The following is an 18,804-nucleotide window of genomic DNA, read 5'->3' as shown; positions in this document are numbered from 1 at the left end:
ATGGCGTACAATAATGGCGTACAATATCTAAGGTCATTGATCGTCTTCTCCAACTCAATCAGCTCGTTGACCATTACATCTAACATAGATTAAAGAGTACCAACCAAAGATAACGGAATCAAGGCTACCATTGGTCATGTACTCATAGAGCACTTTCATGCCGAAAAACTAAGATAATAACATAAGAATGTCCTCCATTTTATTAGTTAACAAGAAGAAAAAACGCAGACGATTCTTAGTAGATTGGAGGAGTTAACGCGTCGCCCTCCTGTTTCTTCAATGGAGGAGTACGTGCGACTTCCATCTTCTTCTTCGTTCCTTTCTTCACTCCACGTCCCTTCTTAGGAGTCTCAAGAACTTTCTCGTCGGCATGAAGTTCCATTGACTTTTCATTGTAACCTTCATTTTCCTCATCAGTTATAAGGATTGGATTGCATTGATCACCCAATTTAGGAGGCACGGATGACCACACAAGTTGCACATGCAAGTGCACATTCTCCTTTTCTTTTTCTTATTCTTAAGACCAGAAGAAGAGGCTGGGCGAGATTTTGGTTTGCAATAATGCATAGGGTGTTGCTCGGCTCCATTTTTTGATCCATTGAATGAAGTATTGAGAAAGCTTCTTCAAACCAATTTATAGAAGAAGTTGACTTTCTCTTTTGAGTTGGATATCATTCTTGGTAAGAGAGTGATATCCTCTATTGAGGTATTTCTTTCCATCTCCCTTGTTTTATCCAACGTTTAGTCGTTTACTACCCAACTACCTCTTATTATTCCCTTTTTTTTTTTTTCTCTCTCTCTCTCTCTTTTATAGGAATCAACATGATTGCATTCAAATAGGTAACTAAGATGATCTCTTGGGATTGGTCTTGAGATTTTCCATTTGAATGAAGCCAAGGTTGTGTCATTCTTATCTCATATAAATTGAAGCCAAAGTGAGAAAAAATACCATGGTTCAAAATACCGTACCGGTTTTGTACCTTGCCGATACAATATCCCGATATCGTATCAGTGACACGATATGGACAAGGGGTAAATCTATCAAAAAATCTATTTTTAAAGGAAGATCAGGGGCAAATTTATCCAATATGTTCGACCCTTAGATCCTAGAGACTTTCTTGATACAGGGTTATTTATATGACAAAATCAAATTAGATTATGGAGCACAGCTTGTACAGGACATATATAAAACCACCTACCATAGTCCCTTTTTGTATGATCCATTTTCAATATCATTCGACCTTAGCAACATGAACACATGGGCGGCGTGTGTAGGTCAGTCATGGTTTGCATGTTATAATGGATAATCAATATTACTTTAAGATGAGCAAATTCCCTAAAATATTAGTCAATGACAAGTGGTAAAAATCCACCATATTCATGTCAATAATCAGAGTAATTTACTGCTTGATGGCCCTGTCATCGAGTATGATTTAGAAGTATACAAATATAGGTGCAAATGCAGCCTACTCTGTTGCATTTCAGAGTGTGGGATGAAATGGGCAAAGTAATTTGTAGCTCTAGATGTACTCAAGGGAATGACTAGTGTTTTATTGGTGGGAACACTTGGCCAGGCACGCTATACTACTCACATTGCAAGGGCTCACATGATCCCACCATGGTTTTCTCTTGTCCACCCATCAATGCTACACGCTTGATCACCCTTTCAAGTGTTTGTATTGCTTTGTTCTTAGCTAGATGTCCTGTCAAGCTTGATATCCATCAGCACCCTCAAGAAACCTCTTGAAACTGGTAGACTTTCTGTTATGCTTCCTCAATGGGAATTTAGCTTTTTGGGCCTAGGACCAAATGTTGGTTTGGTTACACCATAACTTTATTCTAGATTTTTGGGACAATGAGGCTTTCATTGCTTTAGCCACAGTAGTAGACTCCCAAACTTTGGGGAGTTCCTCTTATTCCTGGCTGCCATCCTTATCGATAGCAACAAACTTGTTCTTGATGGGTTCTATTGGCTTCCAGGCTTTTGTGAGGTTTGGTATCTGTACCATCATAATGCTGGTTTACTATGTTTTTGTTGGTGTCCATGCAACTTATGACATGGTCCATCAAATGGCAAGTTCAGATTCAGCTTAGGTTGCAGAAAAGAAGAATATATATAGGAAATTCGGAAGATTAATACCAAAAGAATCTTGAAATTTCATCCACCCACCTTCCTCTAATATGCCTTACTGCAATGATTTCAACTAGCATATTGGAAGATGATACAAAAAGTTGAAAATATGTACCAAATCAGAAATTCTCTTGTAGTTTTGATGATAGGATAAACAATTTCTACAAAATTAACTTTATTGTTTGGAAGGACTCAAGAACTAAAGAGGTCATATTCATCTAAAACAATAGGTTGGTGATATATTTGAAATGAATAAAGGTGAGCATGCATCATAGATCTTTCAACTGATTTAGATGATCAAATTCCTGGCTTCAATGCCACAAATAGAGGCCAAGTCCATGTAAAAGTAAAGAAATTTTGAAAAATCATCTCTTTGTGCCATTTGTGAGGTCCCTGAAAATTGTGGAACAATCATATCTTGATTCTTGATAGGGGTTGTCATTACAAAGTCCCATAACCTTGCCTTCTTAAGGAGTTGCATGGTGAAAGCTTAATATCATCCTAGAAACCAGAAAATGATTGGGGATACATACTCATTTAACCAAAGATGAACACCAAAAATAAGGGTAATGGGTGTTCAAAATTCAGTTGTGCCTCACTATGGCACATCTCTTTGACATAGAACAATATAAAGCCAAAATAATCATTTTGAGACAGAGAACAATGAGTCAAATTCCTTTTTCCTCAAATGAATCTTGTACTCTACAACTCTACTGTACAGCTATAAACAATTTAAAGGATCAAACACTAGGAACAGAAAGATACAAGAATCAATGAATTGAACTAGCATTAGAACTACATTAATAAACTACATTAATATGGAGAACCTATACACTCTCTCATCAGATGCTTAAACAAAAAATTAAAAAAAAAGCAAATTCGCTTATTTATTTAGGATTAAAGCAACTCTCAATTTTTTGACATTCTCAGCCGAGAAGCTTGGAGATTATCCATTCAAATATATAGCATACCATCATCTAACTAAAGATAAGCCCTCCTATTTGCATAATAGGCGTGAAAAATCATAGCGAAAATTCAGATCAGAAGACAACAAAAAACAAATTTAGGGAGTTTGAGATTAAATAAAATAAAATAAAATAAAAAGTACAGAGGGAAAATGGAAAATCGAGAACTGGTGACAAAGAAGGGAAGGGAAAATAGGTAGAGATTACCTGCGACCAACGACCATTGATGGCTCGTGGACAGAAACGGTGACAGAAAAAACCTCATCTGGTTCCTTTGCTTCTCCGTCTCTCTTTCAGTCCCGGTCTCTCTCTTTCTGCTCGCTTAGTGACTCAATCCCTAAGTTTCAAGTATCAAGGAAAGAGATGATTTGCCAGTCAATGACCTAGAATGCTGTTGTGGCGTTTTTTGCAGAATTTGCCCGGTAACTTGAAGCTCTGCCGGAAACAAGAGAAAGAGGTTGTGTTGGTTCATGGTTGGAGATGAGAGAGATTTTGGGGAGCATGGGAAGATTTTTTTTTTGATAAAAATATTTCATTAACTAGGGAACAACGTTCTCGGAGCATGGGAAGGTGGGTTGTGTTGAATTACATTTTAACCCTTTCTTAAAAATTCTAGTTAAAACTTCTTGGTTTTCTTTAATTTTTTTTTAATTTCTAATATTGTATGTGAATTTACATAATTATCCTTGTAAATTTATGTTCAATCATGTTCCTAACTGTTGTTTCAAGAGGGCAGTTGAAGTCTTGTTATGTTTGGATAAATAACAGACCCTTGTTACATTAATAATTCTCCTAATAATTACAAAATAAATAGTTATTGGCTTCCTAAGTTAGAGATGGATGGATTTGACATATTAATAGGGAGGTTGGGGTTTACTTGTCACTGAAATTTTGGCCCTGAAACAAATATCTCAATATGTTTGGAATTTTTGGTGAAAATTTTATAAAAAAAATATAAAATACATAAATTTTGGTTTTCTTGATAATGCAGATTTTGCCGATTGACATGCCATTGGAAAAAATGTTAATATGTTTCGTGTTTTTTTTTTTTTTTAATTTTATAAAAACAAAAACGCAATGTTTACTTTTTTTTTAAATAATCACATATTTTAAATATTCCTCTCTATTTCATCTGATTTTATGGCAATAAATAATGAAATGGAGGATGGCCAGGGTATAAATGGGTAATATATATCCATATGAGTCCCACCCCCATTGATAAAGTCAATCAACGCACATCTCTATTGCAGATCTCCTTTTCCTTTTTTTTTAATGTGGTGGGGCTTCGATCGTCCTTTAAATGTGTTGACTCCAACGTTAATGAAATTTTCTACGATGATGTTTTAAGACCTTGCATCTTTGCCGGACCAAATGGTTGGACAAGAAGATGTTCAGTCACTCTAAAAGTGATAAATTCCAAGAAGACATGAATTACGTGAATTACATGATGGTTTGCTTGCTTGATATACATGAATAACGTGATGGTTTTTGCAGTTGTAACTTTATTCATCATGTTAGGGAGATTAATAGGTGTGCTGACTATTTAGCAGGGTTTGTTCGAAGTGTTTATGTTCTAGATTTTAATATTACTTGTCTGCCTGAGGCTCTTTCCAACTTAATAAGGAATGATGCCTCTGGTATGACATACTACAGGATGTAATCTCTATATTTCTACTAATTAAAGGCTCCTTTTAACCACAAAAATAAAAAAACCCTCCAAAACGACGTTATAGTTTTTCTTTACTAGTGTGGAAAAAAAAAGAAAGGAAGAGAACAGGTGATTTGATTTTTTGTGATTGACTTCTTGTGTCATGATAAATTCCAATTCAACAATGATAATAGAGAAGAGATTCATTCTCCATCACTTTCACTGTGGGTAAACGAAGACCGAGTCTTCCGAGTCTTCGTTTAAATTTAATATCTAAAGCATTTTTTAGCCATAACTAATAAAGCTACTGTTACTTCATGTCTAATTTACGACGGATATTTATGGTATAGGCAACTAAATATGTTTGGCCACAAGTGACTATTGAGCGTGTAAAAATTGGAATAGAACGTAGGAAAAATGAAGTAAATAGTCAATATCTACAAAATAATTTATGATTATTCAAAGAATAAAGGCTTAAAGGCCTACGGTTTCTACCAAAAAAAAAAAAAACATTGGATGAGAATTGCAATGCAATAAGAGCTTTTATTTTTTCTTTTTATTTTTTATTTTTTTGGATACGTAATTGAATTTTTATATTGTAATCCGGTAAATTTTCCCCTTTCTATCTCCTACTGCGTTTTTTTTTTCTCTGTATTTCAAATTTCAATAGCACGACATGTAATAATATTATATTAGGAGGGGGTTCAATCCTCGACTGCAGGGCCACTAGACCAGCAAAGGGACCAATAAGAGCAGGGAGGAAATCCAACAGGGATAAGAGCTTTCATTTCATGGAAGGGTAGGGTGGTAATTATGCTCTTCCTGTGTCTGGTGACTCATGTCATGTAGGCTGAAAACTTTCTTTTTTCTATTACAATTAATAAATTTAATGCCACTCATAAAGTTTTAGTACATATATTTTGGCCAAATGTTCTGTGTCGGGGCGTAGGCTATGCCAGACACATAGTGATGGGCGAAATTATAGGGGTGTCAATTCCAGGCCCGACCCAGCAGCCCCGATCGAGCCCACTCGGTTAAAGTCGGACCCGACCCGGGCCGATTACTAAACGTGTCGGGCCTTGAATAATTGGGCGGTCCTGGTGTGAGGTCCTATCTCGTTGGGCGTCCGATCGAACCGGCCGATTCCAGGCCCGACCTAGACCGACTGGTTACAGCCCGACCCAACCCAACCCTTTAACTTATAAACTTTCCCTCCCCTTCACTCCAAATTTCCTGTTTTTGTTTGTTTCTTTGTTGGTCTTTGACATTTATTGGTTAGATACAATAACGTAGGTGAAATGAGGCTTAGTTTTTAGTTTTTAGATCTTACTTTGTTAGATGTGCTTCTATTTGGTGTTGTGCTGCAATTTTTTTTTTCCTCTACTTACTTTGTTAGATGTGCCTTCTATTCGGTGTTGTGTTGCTATTTTTCCCCCCTCTACTTACTTTGTTAGATGTGTTTCTATTCGGTTTTGTGCTACTATTTTAGTTGGGATACGCTTTATTTGACTTTGAGTTGAGGTGTACCGTGACTGCCCAACGGTGTGATGGTTTGAACTTAAAATTCTGGTTGCATATCAATTAGTAAACCCACACCGTTTAGAGACCGTTTAGAGTTAAATGGCTCATTAGCCCGTTTTGAGTCCGATTTAGGCCCGTTTAGTCCGAATAAGGCTGTCCTGATTAAAGACCGAACACCGACCGACCAAAATGAAACCGTACCATGTCCGCCCAAGGCAAGCCCAAATGCCTAAGCGATCGGACACGGTGCAACCTATAAAATTGGTGAGGCCCCGCTAGGCCCGATCAAGACCGACAGAGCCCGACCGATTGACACCCCTAGGCGAAAATGACCACCCCACCACCCTGCGTGGCAGGAAAACCTAGCCCATGTGTCTGGGCGTAGGCTGCGCTGCGGCACAGAGAACATCAGCCCGTATATATTTTCATGGATATATTTTGATATAAATCAGGGGAAAAAGTTTGGTACGATGTCAACTCAAAATTGAAATTGCACTCCCTCACGTATAGTAGTTCATGCGAAGGGGTGATATATCATAAATGCTTCTCCCCTTTTGTCAGATTCCATTAGAAAATGTATCTTAGTGTAAAACGGAAATTTCAAGAAATTTTAAATGGGTCGGGATAGGTCGGGTTGTAATCGGGTGGGCTAGGTCGGGCTTGGAATCGGTCAGTTCGATCGGACACTCAATGGGCTACTAGGACCGCCCGAGTCAGGCTGTAACCGGACAAACTTGACGGGGCCTGTTGGGCTAGGCCTGGAATTGACACATCTACCTCTATGCATATCCTTAATTTGAAGTATAACTAAACCAACAATGCACCCCACATCCTTTTTGAAAGAATGAGTGGCAACCATGCCTTCATCAATATTGTAATTGCTGCCATAGAGGAGGTGACATCTTTAACCCATGATAGCAACCATGCCTTCATCTCTCCATCATCTTTGACTTTATCCACATCTGCACTAACCCGATTTTTATAACTATCACATTCTTCTTCTTCTTCTTCTTCTTCTTCAATACTTCCATCATGTACCAGTAGATATGGTAGTGGTGATGTTTGATCCATCTCTTGTTCCAACTCAATTCCGCATTTCAAGTAATCAGCACCCGCCATAGCTAGAGCTTCGATCGACATGTCAATCTCTCTCTCTCTCTCTCTCTCTCTCTCTCTCATCAAACCTCTTCTCCTTAAAAACAATGACGGATACAGCTTATGTTACCCATACTTATAGCTCTTTAAAAAGAGTCCAAGTTACTCTTCTCTTCTCTTCTCTTCTCTTCTCTTCAAAAAGTTAAAAGTTGATGGGAGTTAGTATTGTAAACTCGTTTTTATTTCTAATTTGACTAGGATTTCCTTTTCCTAATTTGTTTCTAAATTAATTAATCCGGTTTATCATATAATTGTTGAACTCTGAAATATATGCCTTAGTTAGGCCTACCGTGTGGGCTGGAAAAGCCCAACATAGGCCCTGAAATTTTCAGGTGGTCCTTGTACAAGGGAAAGAGAACGCTAACCTCTATCTCCCAAATACTTATTTATTACGATATTTCAAAGAATAGAAAAATTGTAGAAGGTTACTGAAAATAAAAATCGATGTGAATGCATAATAAGCCCTATTATTGATATTGAAAAAGAAAACCACATCCACATGTTGAGCTCACAAGGCCATAACAAACTTAACAGCCATATCAGATCGGTGCACTCGAGAGGATTTTAAGAAAACCATTATTAGACAATTGTAATAAATTATTATTCTCACAAAGATAGATTATTGTTCCAGTCGTCACAAGACATATAGTCTGCCACATACCACATAGAAAGATGATGTGTCCATTTTCCAACACTTGAATAAAGAGAATATGATATAGATTGACCATGTACATATCAAAGTTCGTAATTCAATTCAATCAAATACCCATCTTTGTATTGACATGCGTCCTATCAATCATTTAGACATTATTGTGCATTCTGCCATATACCTCCTCTGATTCTCTATCAAAGATTCAACCATTGCACATAAGAGAGAGAGAGAGAGAGAGAGAGAGAGAGAGACGGTCGTAGGTTACGCCGGACCTCTGAGAAGCTATCCAATCGAAGCTACCCAACAGTGTCCACACCTAAATATTGTTCTGGTAGCAATATTGATTCATTATGTTTTTGAGAACATAGTTGGAAAACCATGTTTTGTGACTCGACTCGTCTTTAAAAAAAAACCTGGAGAATCGGCCTTGTCAAACCTGATCAAGGCAAGTCACTTTTTTTTTTAATTTTTAATGCAATAAATATATATAAATTAGTAAAAATACAAAAAAAAATACAAAAAAAATATGGGAAAACCATAAGAAGAAAAAAAAAATCAAGGAATCACATATCAATGCATATTGAGTTTATATTATTGAATAAGAGAAGGGAGACGAGGAGTTGATTAGAGTACAGATTTTACTATATTACGCAACTCAGATTCTATAAGTGAATCAGATAGATTTATGATTAAAAAAAAAACAAAAAACTCTCCAAATCTGTCATGACTCGGATAAAAATACTGAGTCTTATTTGACTTGGACGAATTATGATCCAGTCTGATAATTTTTTCCCCCTGACTCGACTCGGACGTCTTGGCCCAATCAAAACCTGGTTTTCCAAACTATGCGTGAGAATTCTACAAATCAGGAATAATTTAAGTAGAACAACAACTCAGGAGCAGAATTGAATTGAGGCCAAGGAAGGATTCGCTAAAAAAGGGCGCTCCGAGGAAAAAAGCCAGCATGAATGCATGAATCTATTTTAGAACTTTAGACATCAATGTAATTGATGATGCTATAGAGGAGGCAACGTCTTTAGCCCATGATCGCAAGCATGCCTTCATCTCTCCATCATCTTTGACCTTATCATCATCATCATCATCATCATCATCATTATCTGCCCCATCACCGTTTCTATAACTATCACATTCTTCTTCTTCTTCTTCTTCATTACTTCCATCATGTACCAGTAGATATGGTGGCGGTGTCTGATCCATCTCTCTGGGTTCCAACTCGATACCGCTTTTCATGTAATCAACACCCGCCATGGCTAGAGCTTCGATCGACATCTCTCTCTCTCTCTCTCTCGATTAATTCACTCAACTAACTAAACTTCTTCTCCTTGTAAACCATGACGCATAAATCCTATGTTACCAATAGTTATAGCTCTCATGGCAGACAAATCTATTAGTCTGAAGCTCACGGGTGCAACGTTTAGAAAGAGACCAACTTGCTCTCCTCTTCTATCTCTTTAAAAAAGTCAAAACTTGATGGGATTTAGTATTATTGTGAATTTGTGAGCTCGTTTTTATTTCAAATTTGACTGGGATTTCCTTTTCCTAATTTGTTTCTAAATTAATTAATCCGGTTTTAATGAAGTGAGAGGAGAAAGATTTGGATACAAATTTCAATTAAAGAAGATTTGGAACTTGAAGCGTACGTAGAATTTCCCTACACCCTCTGCAACTTCTTCGACCACTCACTCACATGTGTGGGTTAACGACTAGACACCATTGAAGCTTAGTTAGAATTTTGAGTTGTTTTTGGTCCAACCCTCCAATCTGAAACGACATTCAAATTTCAATTTCATTCCGTGTTGCATAATCTTCTGTTAAACATTCATGTAGAGAGTAAAGGAGCACGGGAAAATTCTGGGTTTTTATTTAATTTTTTTTTTAAAAGCATTATGGAGGGAAGGAACGAATTTCTCATGTATGTGATGCTTGGCTGATGCAACTGTATAGCTAATCATGCATGCAGTTGAAATAGAAATCAATAATTGTCCACTGGATTACCCAAAAGTTAGTGGACGTGGGAATATATGTAGCACTTGCATGTGGAATTTTTATCCTCTCAATTACACTGTCCGTAGCTGACTGTTAAGTACATCTAATAGAAGGAGGTGGATCCCACCTCGGGTAGTGTGTTCAGGTAGGGATAGGATAGTAGTGTAATTGAGAGGATAAAGATCCATGTATGTGTCCCTCGATGACTATGAGATCATGTCAAAGTCTTGAATTATTAGGTGCATAGGTCGAACTGGTAAATGAAGTAATCTTAAAAAAAGTGTACCTGGTGCCCGAGGCTCTCTTCACCACCACTGTAGGGTCTAGTGAGGGTCATAATGTACGTGGTAGTCTTATCTTTGTTTTTTGTAGAGAGGCTTTCATATGAAGTCAACTAAGGTTCAAAAATTAACCAATGTTTGATTATTCCCAACATGAAAAATGATCAAAGAGTATGTTTGTTTTTTATGTTTAAAATGTTATTAATCAAAACAAAGTTTTTCACAATTTTAGATGCCATAATTAATTTAATAAGGGAAGTTTTTTGTTGATGGTCTACCTAGGAAAGCCTTTCTAGATAGCATTAACATTTGCCACATGCCAAGTTGGACCGGGATGTATTACGTCGGCATGCTTTGAAAATCCAATGAGAATTAAAAACATAATTTGAACGAATGAGCAGCTAAAATATAGGGGAAATGTCAATACATGGGAGGATATATGATTGGATTTGAATCCAATATTTGATTTGTGACCAATCCATACTACTCATTAGATATCAAATGATTGGGATCACCACATATCACATCTACGTGGCAAAACTAGGTGGGTTACCTATCCGATTACCGTTACAGCCGCACCCCCCACTTCCCTTTTTTTTTTTTTGGGCAAATTTCACAGACACCCCCTATATTTATTCAATAAGGCAAATACACCCTAAATTTTGTCAAAATGGCACAGACTACCCTTATTTTATATTTTTATTTCAACTTAGTCCACTCCATTAGGTCTACACAGCTAAGTGGGTGTTAACTCTTTTATAATGGTGAAATTACCCTTACCATAGGGTGAACTTCCTATTATACCCTTAAGGGTAAAACCCTAAATCTCATTCTCTCTAGTCATCGTTTTCACCGGGTGGCATAAGAAACAAGAGCAGCGTCGTCGTCCCAAGTCCAAAACCATGACCGATAACCTAGTGGAGGTGGAGGGTATGGGTACGCCCCTTGGGGTGGATACCCATACCTTGCCACCGGCTGAGGATATCCCGTTGGCGGTAGATACGCTCCTTGCAGCGGCGGCGGATACGGTGGATAACCAGCGGCCCCTTAAAAATTAAAAAAAAAAAATGCGGTAACGAACAGATGGAAATGCAGAAAAGGGATGTCGAACAATTGGATTAACCTTGATCTGTATCTACAATATTCAAATTGAAGCACATGCTGACAGCCACATGTAGATTCCCTATTCATTGTAGAAGAAGAGCTTTATGGGGTTGGGTCAGACTAGGAATCCCAATTCAGATCTATCCCTACCTTTACGGCCGACTGGACAGAATTGCAATAGAACAGGAAGAAGAAAGAAGGAAATAAGAGAAATAGGAAACCCAGAAGGAATATGAAACAATAACCCAATTCAAAGTACTCAAAACTGCATCACCACATCAAGATTATTGAAAATCAAAATTTATATAGTAGACAATTACTTTATAATTACTCACGAAAAATCTAAACCCATATGAAACAATACCAAAGAGATTTTAAACAAAAGACCCAGAATTTTTCCTCGCCGGACTAAGTAGTTCAGAGGAACAATAAGTTTGGTAATCGGAACTCAGTTTAAAGGATGCATAATTAAGCCAACCAATCAAAACCACAAGCAAACCCTAGGAACCCCCCCCCCCCCATTAAAGATATAAAACAGGTGGGAACTCAAGAAGAAGAAACCTCAAATGGCGAAATACCTGCTAGTGAAGAGCATTCCAACAAAAAAGCTGCCGACACAAAACAATAAGGTCCATCTCCTAGACACTACGCTCTTAGAAGGCGGCTCTGCTAACTTGTTCTTGAAAGACATTTCGTTCGTCCTTTCTGTCACTCAACTCACAGACTTTCCAAAAAAAACCCCATCTTTTACAATTTCAAAAAGGGCTCAAAATCTGCCTCAAATTCGAATAACCATGTCCTTAGAATTCAGAACAAAGATCAGAATCACATGAAGCTCTGGAAATGAAAATCTGAAGCTGAGGGAGGGGAACTGAAATCTGAACAAAGACAGAATAACAGAGATACAGAGAGAGAAAGGATCGATTCTACTTCACTTCTTTACTCTGGTACATGAGCTCTCTGGTGACTGAGAGGAGGAAAGAGGCCATTGCGAGCATGTGTGATGAGCGGTCGAGAATGCTTCAGGAGCAGTTCAATGTGCGCAAGCTCGTTGATTTGCTATGGCGGTTGAGAAGAGGGGAAGAAATGAAATGAGAGTTTATTGTGACCAGAATTTATTCTCTCCGATCACAGAGAGCGTCGCCGGCGGTGCTACTGCTCACCGTGTCGTACTTTCCTGTTTATGGGCTTTTGTGTGAAATCAGTGGCCGTCGGAGAGACAACGGTGGTGATGAGGAAGTTCGATTTGAGAAGATGATGGAATCTCAGTAATTTTTATTTAAATTATTAAGAAGGTAAAATTGTCATTTTATTTATAGGGGTAACTTTGCTTAACGTGAAGAGGAAAGTTGCCATTTTGACAAAATTTAGGATGTACTTGCCATTTCAAATAATTACAGGGTGTGTCGGTGAAATTTGCCCTCTATTTTTTTAACCCAAAAACACACTGTTGTAGTAGTAGACTCGGATGTCACAATATTCAACACTTCTTCAGCTCTTTTTTTTTTCTTTTGCTGGTGAAGCTTCAGGCTCAATTGGCTTATGACTGTTTTAAAAGTTATTATCCATGCTTTTAAACTCTTCCTTATATCGAATTCAGAATGCAAATGGATTTCGTGAATTATTATTCGCATGAAAACTCCAAGAATGTCATTGCATTAGAAGACATCGAAATCCTGCTGGTTCGATGACTTATTAAAATATCTTGCAAATCATCCCATATGAATTCCAATTGGTTTGTATCAATTTAGTTCACAAATTATGTCATCTTTTTATAGTTGGGGGGGGGGGGGGGAGAGTAAAGTAAATAGTATGTTATCCAACAACTCAAGATCTCAATTGTACAAATGACTTGTGATCGACCAAAAAAACTTATGTAGGTATCTCCTTGGAATCAAGTTTCTTAAGAATTATTCATGAAGCTACACAAATCAAACATTTTGTGAGGAGCCATATCAATTGAAGTTCTTGCAGTGGCAGGCTCTGATCAATTGAATGTGGTATCGACCTTGAAAAGTTAGAGCACTCTAACCTGGAGCTATCACCACAGTACTATTTTCTCTATCTTGCTCTGATCGTGTGTGTCATGTGGATGATACCGTTCCTGCATCACCATTCGTGTGGGGTGCAGACGACCACCACCACCCCCAACTGTCGCAATGGCAATTGTTTTCCCTGAAAAATGAAGATTGATCCACTCCCTCATCTTCCGCCAGATAATTCAATTGCATCCTGGTTGTGTATCGAGTCTTCTCCCCAGTCATATATCCTCTGTAACCTCCCGTTCTCTTGTCTACGAGTAACTTCAACGTGCAGCCACTCTTCCCACCTCTCAGTTAAACCTTCCCCTTCCAGCATCCTTACCACCTCTGACATTGTTGGCCGATCCTCAGGTGATGCTTGAGTACAAAGTAAGGCAACTTGAATCATCATCTCCACCTCTTGGCTATCAGAGTTCCTGTTTAGGTTGCGGTCTACAATAGCATCTAACTGTTTCTCCCGTTCCAGCTTCTTAACCTTCACCAGCAGTAAACGCAAAAACTAAACAATCAGAGAATAAATGATTTATAATGTTTTGTCTGCATGCATGTCTTGATAGAGGAAGCAAACTGTGAGCTCTAAATCAGGCAAAACACATGGTAAGGCTGTTTTGCCTGGTTTTCCCTCGTCAAAATAATGAAACTTCAGCATCCAAATTCCTACTTATGCACACCAACATATATAATACCTATTCAGACCATACTCCTAATCCTAGCTGAAGAAATTATTAATGCGTATAACATAATGAAGAAGCTTGTCAGGTCAAGTAATCTCACATAGTCAAGCAGTAAGACATCATCTTCTTCCAATCGGGAAAAATCAATTGCACGCTGTCCTGTTACAAGTTCTAGAAGCATAATCCCATAACCAAAAACATCGGTCCTCTCAGATGACCTTCCAGTAGATAAGTATTCAGGTGCTATGTGGCCCATGGTCCCACGAACTTGAGTTGTCACATTAGTCTTCCTTACATCCACCAACTTTGCCAGGCCAAAGTCCCCAACCACGGCTTCAAAATCTTCATCTAGTAATACATTAGCAGCCTTAACGTCACGATGAATAATCTTGGGATTGCAATGTTCATGGAGGTACTCTAACCCACGAGCTGTGCCTAAAGCCACTTTCTTTCTAGTGGGCCAATCTAACACTGGCTCTCCAGGCTTAAGCTCTGCATTTGCTTCAGCTAAGTTAGTGCTACTAGAAATAAGCTAAAACACAGCTGAAACTCATAAGCAAAAAAGAAATTATTCCAATAACTATTTAAGAGCTTGCTAATAATCAATCAAGGGGATTGAGACAAACTTTTGAAAAGGTCAATATGATCCATGCCACAACTCAAAATAAAATGTCCCCATGGTTGCTCTTATTGGAACAATCAAAGTGCTCAGATTTCAGACCTATTCAACTTGACATGGTTTGTAAGTAACCGTTCTCAAGTCGTTTCTTAACTGAGATCACAAATCACATCTGGAAGCTAATTAAGCCCATCAACACAAACACAAAAGCAGTGACACATATACAGACCCCCCAGTATATATATATGTGAGAGACACTAAGTTCTACTAGTTGAGACTATATACTAAGACTATTGTGAACCTGTTGGAGATCATCATGATCAGCTGGCAATACTGTATATTGCCATATCAGTTTTATTTCTAGTTTACTTTGTGGAGCAGATAAGCAGATGTAGATGTGGCCAAAGGGACTTTTTTTTCCTGGGTTTCTGCATAGTATGACATGAAACATGCCTACCATCCATAATAGCCAAAGGATGTACCCCTGCATGCATATGTGATTTGAGTGAAAATATATTGTTTGTTATTTTAAGCATGGTTAGGACAAAGTCTAAGTTCACAGAATCTGAGCTTGGACTGATAAGAAATATACCTTGATGTAATTGGAGGGAGACAATAGTGAATGACTTTTTGGAGAAAAGAGAAAAGAGGCAATTCACCACTTTCATTTTTTCAATTTCTTAGCCAAAAAGCTTTGTTAGGGAAAACCATCCAAAGGAAATTATTCCATCAAAACCTTGAGATCACAAGTTCACAGCAACCAGTGTGTGGAACTGGGTGCAGCATAATTTTTTGGACCTGCACTTTCCAAACCTCTGCAAAAAGCGCTCTATCAATTGTCAAGGCCATAAAAAGAGAAAGATGAATCCCATTTTTCATGCCAATAAATAATCAAAATGGAGGATAACCATGATTTTCCATTCAATTGATGAGGGTATAAATGGGTAGTAGGCATATGAGCGGGTCCCGCTGGTTGGTCAAGTCAATCAATGCTACATCTATTGTAGGTCTCCGATGGAAAATTATCCCCTCCAATTCCCTACCCTGTCAGTTCCCCTAGTACCTCTAATAAAGGGGGGTGGACCCCACCCAGGCAGAGTGTTTAGACAGGGTTAGGGTGGTCATTGCTGCCCCCCAACCACCACCATCATTAGAGGCACTTGGGAACTAGGCCGGGCTGGATGCTGAACAGAATCCTTTTGGGACAAAGATCTGGTCTCCTCTGCCTATTCCATGTGGGATTCTTGCTTTAGAAAGACAAAATTAAGTGGAATATCCAGTCACACAGCAAAAACAGCATTTTCTTGTGGGGGGTGGGGGGAGGGGGGTAAGAAGCAAATACAGCACTTGCCGTGTGTTGACTGGCACATTAATTGACTTTTCTATAATTTTTTAAGACCTAATTACGTCCGGTCCTTAGTCTTTAGTCCTTATCCGACCAAATGGTTGGACATGGCTAAGCTACTGTGATTTCATCTCTAATTTGCAATGGAGATTTATGTTATAGGCAACTAAATATGTTTGGTCACAAGTGAGAAGGATAAGAATTGAAAGAACGTAGCCAAAATGACATCAATAGTCAATATCTATAAAAGGTTGAACAGTTATTCAAAAAATAACTGTACAATGCAGTAAAGACTTTTACATTTTATTTTTTTTGGGGGTACAAAAATAAATTTTCATATTGTAATGCAATAAATTTTCCCCTTTTAATCCCCTACTGCGTTTGTTTACCATGAGATGTAGTGGAGAACTTCATTTGGTATGAAATTTGATACTTGAGCTGGAGAGGCTACGGCCTACTTGTTTGCAAAATTTGGGCCTCACCAGATTTACAATTGTCACTTATGGAGACCTGATAATTACTGATGTAGGTCTAAGGTCGAACTCAGACCAGGCTTTGAGGAATCAGTATCGGGGATACGAGATTGATCTCGCCTATACTAATTAGATACCAATTAGTTTCAGCTCAGTCAGTTTTGATTTCTTCAGCTTGACTCAGATGGTCTTTTCTGTTTGGCCTCCATTTTGATAATCAACACTCACAGAATTTCAGAATTTCAGAATTTCAAATTTAAGATACATGAAAAGAAAGAAAAAAAAATTTAAAATTAAAAAAGATAACTATGAAAACTTTCACAATATAATTTCCCAAGTTTTTCTATGCTAGAAGGCTCACAACTCAGAAACATGAAAAATAACCAATTATTTAAAATTCAAAAAAAAAAAAAAAAAAAAAGAAGCAAATTTATAAAATGAGCAAGTATTGAATCCATTATTTTATATTTAAATGGAATGTCCTCAACATGACTCATATATAGAGAGCCTATTTTACAACATTAATTCACTTATTAAGTAATTAAGATTTTCCAAAGAAACAAATTAACGTAGATATCTACGTACAACATAGAAGTATAGGTTATAGTACATATCAGAGAGAAAATCATGAAAGGAGTATAAGCATGCTCCGATGAAATCAAACCACATTCTTCGCCAATAAGGGTTGATGTAGAGAACAGTTGCAATTCCCAAGAAACACACCACATACGAAGCCATAAAACTAATTGCGAATACAATGGTGTCAATGTCATGCTCTTTGTTCTCCACATTATTTGAAGCTCTTTTTGCTGCAGGTGTGTTGGTTGATGATGCAGAAGAGCAGAAAGCAGAGGACATTAGTGGTAAAGGAAGACCACAAAGGTAGGGATTTCCCTCATAACTGGTGTTGCCGAACGTTGCAAATTGTCCCTTCATCTCTGGCGTCTTACCAGATAAGTTGTTGTGTGCCACGGTGAAGACCGCCAAGAAGTTGAGTGTAGTAGTCAATTCTGAAGGGATTCCCCCAGTCAATCTGTTGTAGGATAGGTCAAGGCTTTCTATTTGCTTCAGGTTGGAGAAGGTTTTTGGAATGGATCCTGTGAGATGGTTGTGTGACAAGTTTAATGCATGGATTCCAATTAAATCTCCTAATTCATGTGGGATATCACTTGTGAGATTATTACATGATAAATCTATCCCAGACATAAAATTAAGGATACCACCTTTGTATAAACTAGAAAGACCTTTTGTCATGAATTCTATTTCTTCTGGTGCCCCGTATACAATATAACCCATACCAGAAGGGTCTGAAGGCAAAATCCATCTGTTAAGATCAGTTTCAGATATAGATTTCAAGTCTGTCCTCCTCCCAAATGAAATGTTATTGAAACATCTGGGTATTGATCCAGACAAGCTATTATGGGAAAGATCCATTAAGCGTATCATTTCCAATTGGCACAAATGATTTGGAATTGTACCACTTAACTGATTTCTTTGCAACAGAAGAACCCTCAGACCAGACAGGGCACCTATCCAATCAGGAATACCACCACATAATTCATTCTTTCTAATGTCCAAGGTCACCAAATTTGAGTTTTCGACGACGAGAGCAGCTGATGATGGCGATCCTACGACGAATCGATTTCCTTGCAGATGTAGATGCTCTAAATTTGTTAAATTCAATAATGATACCATGGACCCTGAAAGTTGGTTTTGAGAAAGGTCTAGAAATGCCAATTCTTCAAGCATTTGAAATTCCCGAACTGGAATGTTTCCTTGTAAAAGATTACCCCTCATGTTAACTACACTCAAAGATGTAAGATTACCTAACCAACTAGGGATTCTACCTGTTAACTGGTTATTATTAATATCTAATATAGATAAGCCATTGCATTTGGATAATCCACTCAAGATATTTCCTGAAAATGAGTTGTTATCCAAATGTAAAATACTTAACTGAGTAAAATTAAAATGTGGAGGAAAAACTTGGCCTTGAAACCTATTATTTGAACATCCTAAGAAGAACAATTCGGTGCAACCTATGGATATCTGCTTTGGAATTTCACCTATAAAATTATTATTGGACAAATCTAAATAAGTTAAATGGCTCATATAACCAATTGATGAAGGGATGCCACCCTCAAAATTATTATTTGATAAATTCAAATACCTAATGTTGGGGAAAAT

At 37.7% G+C, this 18,804-nt stretch overlaps 2 long non-coding RNA genes and 1 pseudogene across 2 annotated transcripts; 2 read left to right on the top strand and 1 right to left on the bottom strand.

The window, feature by feature from the left end:
- Positions 1-18,804, top strand: part of LOC122665082 — a 53,526-nt pseudogene that overhangs the window by 20,895 nt on the left and 13,827 nt on the right.
- LOC122665104 lies at positions 678-17,632 on the top strand. Its single transcript, XR_006333433.1, has 3 exons — positions 678-688; positions 15,492-15,495; positions 17,479-17,632. It is a non-coding gene; the product is annotated as an uncharacterized LOC122665104 (long non-coding RNA).
- Positions 11,986-17,417, bottom strand: LOC122665100. The gene is made up of 3 exons (XR_006333432.1): positions 17,407-17,417; positions 15,459-15,460; positions 11,986-12,208 (listed from the first exon to the last, which is right to left on the bottom strand). It is a non-coding gene; the product is annotated as an uncharacterized LOC122665100 (long non-coding RNA).

The sequence above is a fragment of the Telopea speciosissima genome, chromosome 1 (genome assembly GCF_018873765.1).
Source record: "Telopea speciosissima isolate NSW1024214 ecotype Mountain lineage chromosome 1, Tspe_v1, whole genome shotgun sequence".
Classification (NCBI taxonomy): domain Eukaryota; kingdom Viridiplantae; phylum Streptophyta; class Magnoliopsida; order Proteales; family Proteaceae; genus Telopea; species Telopea speciosissima.
This window is presented reverse-complemented; position numbering and strand designations above follow the sequence as displayed.